The sequence below is a fragment of the Bombyx mori genome, chromosome 15 (assembly GCF_030269925.1).
Source record: "Bombyx mori chromosome 15, ASM3026992v2".
In the NCBI taxonomy this organism is placed as follows: domain Eukaryota; kingdom Metazoa; phylum Arthropoda; class Insecta; order Lepidoptera; family Bombycidae; genus Bombyx; species Bombyx mori.
In genome coordinates this window covers 7,427,241-7,436,258 of record NC_085121.1, presented here as the reverse complement: position 1 = coordinate 7,436,258, position 9,018 = coordinate 7,427,241, and positions in this window count along the sequence as shown.

Here is a 9,018-nt window from a genome sequence, read left to right as displayed (position 1 = left end):
TTTCTAATTTGTTTGATATTTTTTGATGTATTTTTTGTATTTTGTATTTTTTGAGTAATGCGTGTTGAAATTCGGCAATTTTATTTAATCAGTATATAATACAATTGAACGGTCTAATGACTACTTGAACGGTCGAAGGTCACTTGAACATCTTATATAAGAACGGTCAATTATTATTCGTTCTTTTTCGTCCTTTTGTATGTCTGTCTTTTCAGAAGTCAAAAAATGTACTGCCTCGCTGCTGGTCACGTACGCCCTCGTTCCATTTATTTTCGAATTATTTTCAAATGTCTGTCTTAGTCTGTCTATGTCTAGTCATTATAGGTTATATGTCCTGTCAAAGAGGTTGCACACCACGACAATAATAATAAAGCAAAAATGAAAAAGGCCCATTCGAAAACTACCTATTCCCGCGTCTACGAGGTGCGCGGGATATATGGAACTCAGTGGCCGAAGAAGTTAAAGCTACTGTGAAATATTCGGCCCACTTTAATCATTAACAAAAATGATCGCCACACATTTTGGACTATAAAATTATCTAGTAGTAAGTTATACCAATTGGGGTCACATTCTATGATTAACATTTGATATTTTTAAACTAGAGTGATTATGAAAATACATTTTTAATTAATAACCGAAAAAATCTAAAGCCTAATAGAGTCACTATTATGTATAATAACATTATAAGAGTTCACCTACGGTCATACTATTACAAGCCATTAAACGAACCCTTTTCATATCTATAAGAGTTTTATTAGCAACGTACCCAAAAAAAATCCCAAACGAACAGTTTGCATTTATCCGGGTATCATTAAGGGCATGATCCGGTAGCGAACCGGATAACTTATGGTCGGTCATGGAATCTGCATATAAATAGGCAAGTGAAGCGGGAGCTTAGAGGCTTTCACAAAACTTTGAGATCCTTGTGTAGAGTTGAAAAATTTAAGTGACTTGAGAGATTTTTTTATGTTACGAAATGTTTTAAATTTGTTTTCATACGCTTTAATGAATGCAATTCATTTATTTGATCTTAGTCTATGAATATTTTTATTGTCGCGCGAAAATCATAAAATTGTATTAAATTTACTTTTATTAATAAATAATAAGTTCACCAAAAAATGTATGTAAGGAAATAACACAAGCAAAATATGTGGAGCGAGCAACAAACAAGTGAAATACGCTTTTATGATCACTCTGGTCATGTACATTTCACCGCAAAGTTCAGAAAACGTAAACCCTATGTCAAACGGTTTAAGTACGATATTACATTGTATTCTTTTAGTTAGGGTTGTTTTTCGTAAAAACACTGATCCCTCTGTAATGGAACGTATGCTCGGCGGCGCGAAGCGAGAAAAAATAATTATAGAACTGGGGACGAATTTGATTTTGCTACTCTTCTTTCACAGGATAGAATTATGGCTCGATTTATAAGAAACAGACCGAATAAAACAATAATTTCATTTGGACCTGAACGCGGAAACTGTTTTAAATTAAAAAGAAGAAGCAAAGGAAGAATAATTCATAAAGTCGTTTCAAGTATTTTTGCCTGGCTAGAGGCTCTGATTCAATATCTTATTAAAATTTCTTCGGTTTGCACAACATAATTAACACTACTTTTACGGATTAATCTCGTACGCCCAAGATCCTTTGAATATTTTGCTACCTAAATCTAAAATAGACGGTAGCTAGACATCCGTGAGCATGAAAACTATAAGGTATTTGAAACGTCCAAAACAATAGAATTAATTAAAAAAAAAAAAGTAAATGAAAATTTGCTTTAATTCTTATACAATACTAGCGACCCGCCTTCGCTTCGCTTCGGAAACTGTAATTTATTATTGATTTCTCCACTATTTAATGGATGTTATTATACATATAAACCTTCCTCTTCAATCACTCTATCTATTAAAAAAACCTCATCAAGATTCGTTGCGTAGTTTTAAAGATTTAAGCATACATAGGGATCTAGGGACAGAGAAAGCGACCTAGTTTTATACTATGTAGTGATGCCTGGCTGATAGTCGGAGTAAATAGAATACAAACATCACAACCACAAACTCTTAGATCTATTGCTAATTCTTCAGTATCTGCCTGGAGATGCGCTATATTTTTTCCTATCCAACCTATTATTCTCTTCTCCCGCATCACTGTCTAGCTACCATCAGTTGCAGTCAACATTGTATTGCAGCTGAAATTATGACTTAACGTATCAATGTGAGCACCAATTATTTACAATACTAGTTGTACCCGTCCGCATCGCTGGGCATTTAAAATGAACATTATTATTTCTCAACCCCACAAAGATTCTCATCTTTAACGCCCCCGCAACTGGTGTAGGGATTCCAAGATTCATATAAATATTAGCCTATCCATTAAGTACACGTATTTTCGACATGGATACCAAATTTCAAGTTAATCGGATGCATGGTTCAGTAGTTATAACGGAACATCCGTAAAAACCACTGTAGATTTATATATTAGTATTGATAATGTTTGTGTGCTTCCGTAACCACTGACTGCTGACTTTTAATAACTGTTCATCTATACAAGTAAACAAATTAAATATCGGATCAATGAAATCGGGAAAAGTCGCATCGATTATTTCGACTGCACGGGATCACCTATATCTATCTACAATATGTTATTAATGAAAATGTGTAAGACGTATTTACTTAATTAAAACTACTAGAGGTCCCGCAGTAGTCGAAATTCGACTATAATTATAATTAAATAAATATAATTATAGTCTTAATATAATAATAATTATAATTGAATAAAAATATATTAATAAAGACAAACAATATTTAATCTATTCTCAATTTGACCACAAACGTCAAGAACAAAAGTTTAATAATAAATAGTATGCATGCGTGTGTGCGTCAAATACATGGTATGTAATATGTGTAATGTTTTCTTTATTGATTTAATGTATCTTTTATGCGTTATTTTAAAAAAATATTAGCATTGTGCACTTCTTCTCTATAATCTCTATAAGTGTGGAAAATTTCATACTCCTCCGTCCGCGCAATTTACGTAAAAGGGATACAAAGTTTTTGCTTCACGTATTAATATATAGGTTGGTAATATCAGTCAAATAAAAAACTCAAAGGTTTTGTTTTATTGAACATAAGCATTGTGTATCGATCTTTTCCTTTCAGCCAACATCAGAATATGCGAATACAAATGCAATGGAGGCTCTTATTACATTATCATATCAAAAGATTACCATCTTTATAACCTTGTCCATTGCTCTCAACAGGATGAATACATCAACCCCTCCACAATTAAAGCGTGATAAATGGATCACGAAAAATCTAATCTAAATATTTAATCGAAAATTCCCCTGCACACGACTATGATGCATTTGTTGTTTGAGTGTGTGATAGTTTAGGGTAGTTTACATTTATTTCCCGTCGTTTCGTTGTGTGTGTTTCTTACGCGCATTACGATTTGATTGTAGTTTTGAAATGATTATTTTTGTTTGAAACTGAAACATACGAAGTACGAAAGACAAACATAAGGGATATCAGTAAAAAAATTAATCAGTTTCCATGGTAAAACTTTAGTGATTATTTAAAAATAATACGTCGTTACAATGGACTTGAAAGTGTTGCCATTTATATGAAGACTTTTTTTTAAATAACGTTGCAATGGACTTGAAATTATTCTCATTTGTATGAAAACTTTTTTAAAATATATATTATACATATATATTAATTATATTGAAAAGCGTCGAGTGCCAGAAATATACATACAAGTTTGGCGCATGTTCAAAAACACTTTTATTGTCATCTAAGTTATTTCTTTCATTCCTCACTTTGCCATTGCCCGCCCGACATTTTTATAACCAGATGAGATATTTGATTATAGTTTTAGATGCTTTTTGGTACATTGATACAGTGGTAAAAAAACATATTTTGTATAGTAATTATGTGTGGGAAATCTATGAGGTCCTGGGCTATTTTTGAATTACAAGTTTTTTGTTTATCGGGAAGTTATATAAGTATATTTTTCCGAACAGACAAAACAAACACGCAAGACAGCCAAATATAACAAAATCGTATTTATATTTTAACATTTAAATAGCACATTCCAATAACAGTTTACTTGATTGTGTTGACAATAGATGTGTCGCGCAAAACAGTCTTAAATTTAATGTCTTCAGATAAAACCTAATCTTGATCGACTTGAAAGGGTGTTTTTGAATAGACTTTAAATATCTTATTTCGTCCCTAGTCTGTGTGATTTCGTTTAAAGCTTACAAGAAAGAAAATCCTTGCAATTGGCTTCATGAGACATTTTATATGGACTTAATTACTATCAAAATAAAAAAGAAATTTACCTCTCAGTGCGTACCATACCATAGCACGTTAGAATATATGAACAAAAGTTGTATAACAATAGTAGTTGAAAATATTTTCAATTGGGATGTAGTCCCGAAGGAGAATTTCCACAAAATATTTCCTCTGAAACGAATTACGGATTTGCGTGTGTATGCATCGGTGAAGACAAGTGCATGTGCAGGAATGCATTCCCTTGTGTAGAAAGAGGGGCTGCCACCCTCGTATAACGAATGTAAATAAAATTTCTTGAGGACTGGCCACACGATAAGCGAGCTTACTCCATCGATCACACTGTCATAATATAAAAGACTATTGAAAAGATCGAGTTGGTATTCTAATGCAAATTTTCAATTACTTTGACACGTGTCAAAATTGTGAAATGTCAAATTCTTTTACCAGTTTAGGTATGCGTCTTTACTATTCGCATGGTTTTTAATATTCTCCATTTCTTAAGGATAGTGGTACTTCTATTTTTAGGGGGCTTTAAAACTCTGCTTAGCGGTAAAATAGCGTTCCGTATATTGTGTAACGAAAAAAATATATTATAGCATTACAGAAATATCGAAGAGGCACGTCTATTGCAGATTGTTATCGTGTATTGCGAAAATATCTACTAAAAGCAGTTTGGACATTTGTAACTGTTCCTCCTAGTACGTAAAAATACAGTGCTCTAACTAAATGATCAGTTTTAAAAGTCTACACTCTATTAAACACATCAATAAGTTATCTTAATAAAAAGGCAGTACTTATTAATCCTTGTTGAAATAGAAAGTAGTCCGGCTAATGATATCAATTATAAATCTATAATATGTTTATTTAAAAACAGCAATTTGAATACCATGCTATATCAATATAGCAATTAGCTTCCACTGTGAACTGAGCTTAATCGAAAAAATATTGCAGTGTTAATATCATGCTAAAATGTGTTTTTCGCCGCCCCATTGTGTATTTTCCGTATTGGGTTTTATTAGTCGGCTTTATTGGCCGCGAAAAGGGCAGTCGAGTTTAATTTGTATAGCGACGTGTTAGTTTACATAGGATTAATTTTAGGGTGTGCTTTCACCTTAACTCAATGTTTGTAATAACATGTGGGTATCTCTCATACCTGATTTTATCGTCTAAACGGTTTCTCACAGTTGACCCAAACTATGAAGCCAAAATCAATAGATATTAGAAAATGATTAAAGGAAACATGCCTCTACCCGTCACGAGGCATAAAACTGAAATCTCAAATGGCCCTTCAAGCCGAATCGCATAATTTTTCCCGACACAAATAATCTGGACGTTAGTGTGGCGAAGATTGTCTATTTAAATAATTGAAAACAATTATTATTTCGATAAAATGAGAAGTTACACTACTCGTAAAAACATTCCGCCATTTTGTAATCTCATCTCCACAGCGCTTTTATTGCGTTTCGGTTTCCTTAATCCTGAATTGCGATATAAACTTCACCTTCCTGACCCATTTAGAAGGATATTGCAGGGCGATTACGCGTTTTGAATTCGAACCGATCTTCTCACCTTTTCATTTTTATATTGAAAAGAAAGGGACGGAGTATAATTTAGTATCAACCTGCAGTCTTAGTAACCCCGTTCGGAGAGTTTCTCCCTCGCTATAATATTCTAAGACGATGTCTTACACATACTCCGCGCTATGCAGAGCGATGCCGTTTTGCATATCTTGAAATCAGAAATTGTAAAATTTAAATTGTCTGATACCGTATCGTGTGTACAAGTATATTACTTTGACATTTAGAAAGCAATACTATTGTATGGTTAGACATTTTTAAATAGATTTTTTCATTAAAATAATTATAAGTTATTTGAAAAATTTATTACAGTTTTTTTTAAAATACATTACCTACTTACTTATCATCGTCTTAGGCATTACAGCCCAGGGTAGGCCTTAGCCTGGTCCAGTCTGTCTCTTCGGACTGCTCTTTTCAGGGCTCTCTCCTTCCAGTTCCCCTACTTACTTATACATACAAACAAACAAATATAAACAAATATAACCGTCTAATAATATAGTATGATGAAAAACGAAATGTAAAAGTATTTGTAGCTGTTTTAGTGAAATGCAGAAACAGAATCTGAGACACGAGGTCTGTATTTTAGAGCCTCAGAAATATGTGTAATTTCAAAATCCATAGCATAGCTTTATCATGTACAACATCGACTTGAATTAGATTCGTTTTGCACAACGCCTGTAAATCACTTAAGAAGGACGGGACCGGGGTCTCTGGCAGTTAAAGTTGCTGTTTTTGCTCACAGGGGAGCGGACGATAAGAAATATTCTGAACAATATACGTTTTCTTATTTAAGGGCCGGGGGAAATTATAGGAGAGGTGTTAACGTGATAAAATGGCTACGTAAGTTTTTGTAGATGAAAAAATAATGTAATCAAAGCTAACTTAGATTTGGTGTGTTTTACTTACTTTCGGATTATTATCAAAATTTCTGATTGCGAATTGTCAGTTAAATCCAAAGGTTTTATATTTACTATATTAGTTACTTCGAAAATTAGGAAATTATAAATAAAAAACCCCGTTTTCTTCTCTGTAAATAAGATTTACAAAAATATTCTGTTAGTTGTCGATTCTTATAAACAAATATTATGAATTTTTAATTAGCATAATCCTGCGAAAACTTGAATCATAGTTAACCAAAAATGAAATAGTATATGGAGTTAATAAATACTAATCCATTAATATTTATTTTGATAAAATTAATTAAATGCCTTATTGAGTAACGACACATCAAAAAGATCTTGTTGCGTTTTTACCTGATTACCGTTTCAGTCCAATGAATAATTTTATTTATATACTCCTACAAATTATATTTCTCACTTAAATCATAAGCTATTTACACATACTATTTTCTTGTATGTATGTATGTTCATATGTATACACTATTTTTTTGATTTCCGTGAGTGGTAGCTATAATTTTAAACTACTTTTACGGAATAATCTCGCGTATTTAACTGTCACATCACTGTTATTCATCGAAAATTGAATATTGTTCTAACTATCTAAATAAATATATATGTTGTACATGTATAATCATATACATCTACAACGTAGTATTATAGTATTAAAGTGATCAATTTGATCTTCTATTTCAAGGACTTTTTCATAATTGGGTGCCTAGTAAGAGAGATTTTTCATGCCTGAAAATGATTTTCATGATAGAAAATGATTTTGAAACATAACTTCTACGATTGATATTTGTCAAAGTTGATGCTATAAAATTAAGTTAAAAAATCTGTAAATCAATGATATTTTCAATACAATTTCGTTGAAAGTAGTAAACAGATAACTAGGATCATAATTTAGATAGGTAGTATATCCGACAGATGGTCTTAATCATACATCCGTACAAATTTATTTTTATTGTGTTATATGTGCATTTTTGCAATCCACTGTACACTGCGTTTCAAATGAGAATGTGCGCGTCAATGACCTCGATCTGTCAAAACTCGATAAAAAACTATAGACAGTAACTATTTTTTCTTCTTCTTTTTTTCAATACCTCGTTTTTGAGCCATGCTACACGAAGCCAGAGCTTTACTAGTTGATATAAAAAATAAAACACCAAAGTCCTATTTAATAGACCATTTATATATTTTTTTTTTATTGCTTATATGGGTGGATGAGCTCACAGCCCACCTGCTGTTAAATGGTTACTGGAGCCATAGACATCTACAACGTAAATGCGCCACCCATCTTGAAATGTAAGTTCTAAGGTCTCAGTATAGTTACAACGGCTGCCCCACCCTTCAAACCGAAACGAATTACTGCTTCACGGCAGAAATAGGCAGGGCGGTGGTACCTACCCGTGCGGACCCATAAGAGGTCCTACCACTGGTAAGTACGCAAATTATAATTTTGCGGGTTTGATTTAACTTTATTTTGACATTATTTCAATTTACAAGTCATTTTTTAATTTCTTAACTGAAGAGATGTTGTTTGCTTTATTTTAGATCGTACTTTACATGAACCTATTAAATATATAACTATTAGAAGAAAAATAAAGAAGTATGTTTACTGTACATAGCTTAGGAACCACTTGATTTTTCGATTTGTATTCAAAAAAATATGAAACCAGTCAGATCAAGATTTATCTTAGAAAAGTATCAACGTAGCCGATAGTTACAGAACACGGCCAGACCACGTAACAAGCTCTCAAAGTTCATACGGGGAGGAGTTACACTAACTTGAATTGTAAACTTGAGTACGGAGGAGGGAGTCACGCGCGACGAACGAGGCGGCCAAATAAAATTAACTTTACTATCAATGCAGTGTAGAGTTGATCAGTCGGTATAGAATTTGGAAAATAGATAATTAGTTACGAAAACTATTAAAAAAATAATAATGTAATTAACGTTTTATTTGGAACGAAGTTCCTTATGGACGATGCGGAGGGGTACCCTAACCGGAAAAAAGCGTCCGTAACGTAAGATTTTTCCTATTTAGTTTGTTATCAACATATTATTATGTCGCTGCACGTAAATTCAACAATTCCGAGATGTTACACAGTTGATAGACGTTCTCGTATTTCTTTTGCTAAATCATACTTACTTAGCGTAGAGGGATACCGTGATCATGCAGGTGGTTCCCCCGAGGCGAGGCAGATCCATTGCACTGCTCAGTGGTTGAGCCTTGCGATTATTTTTATT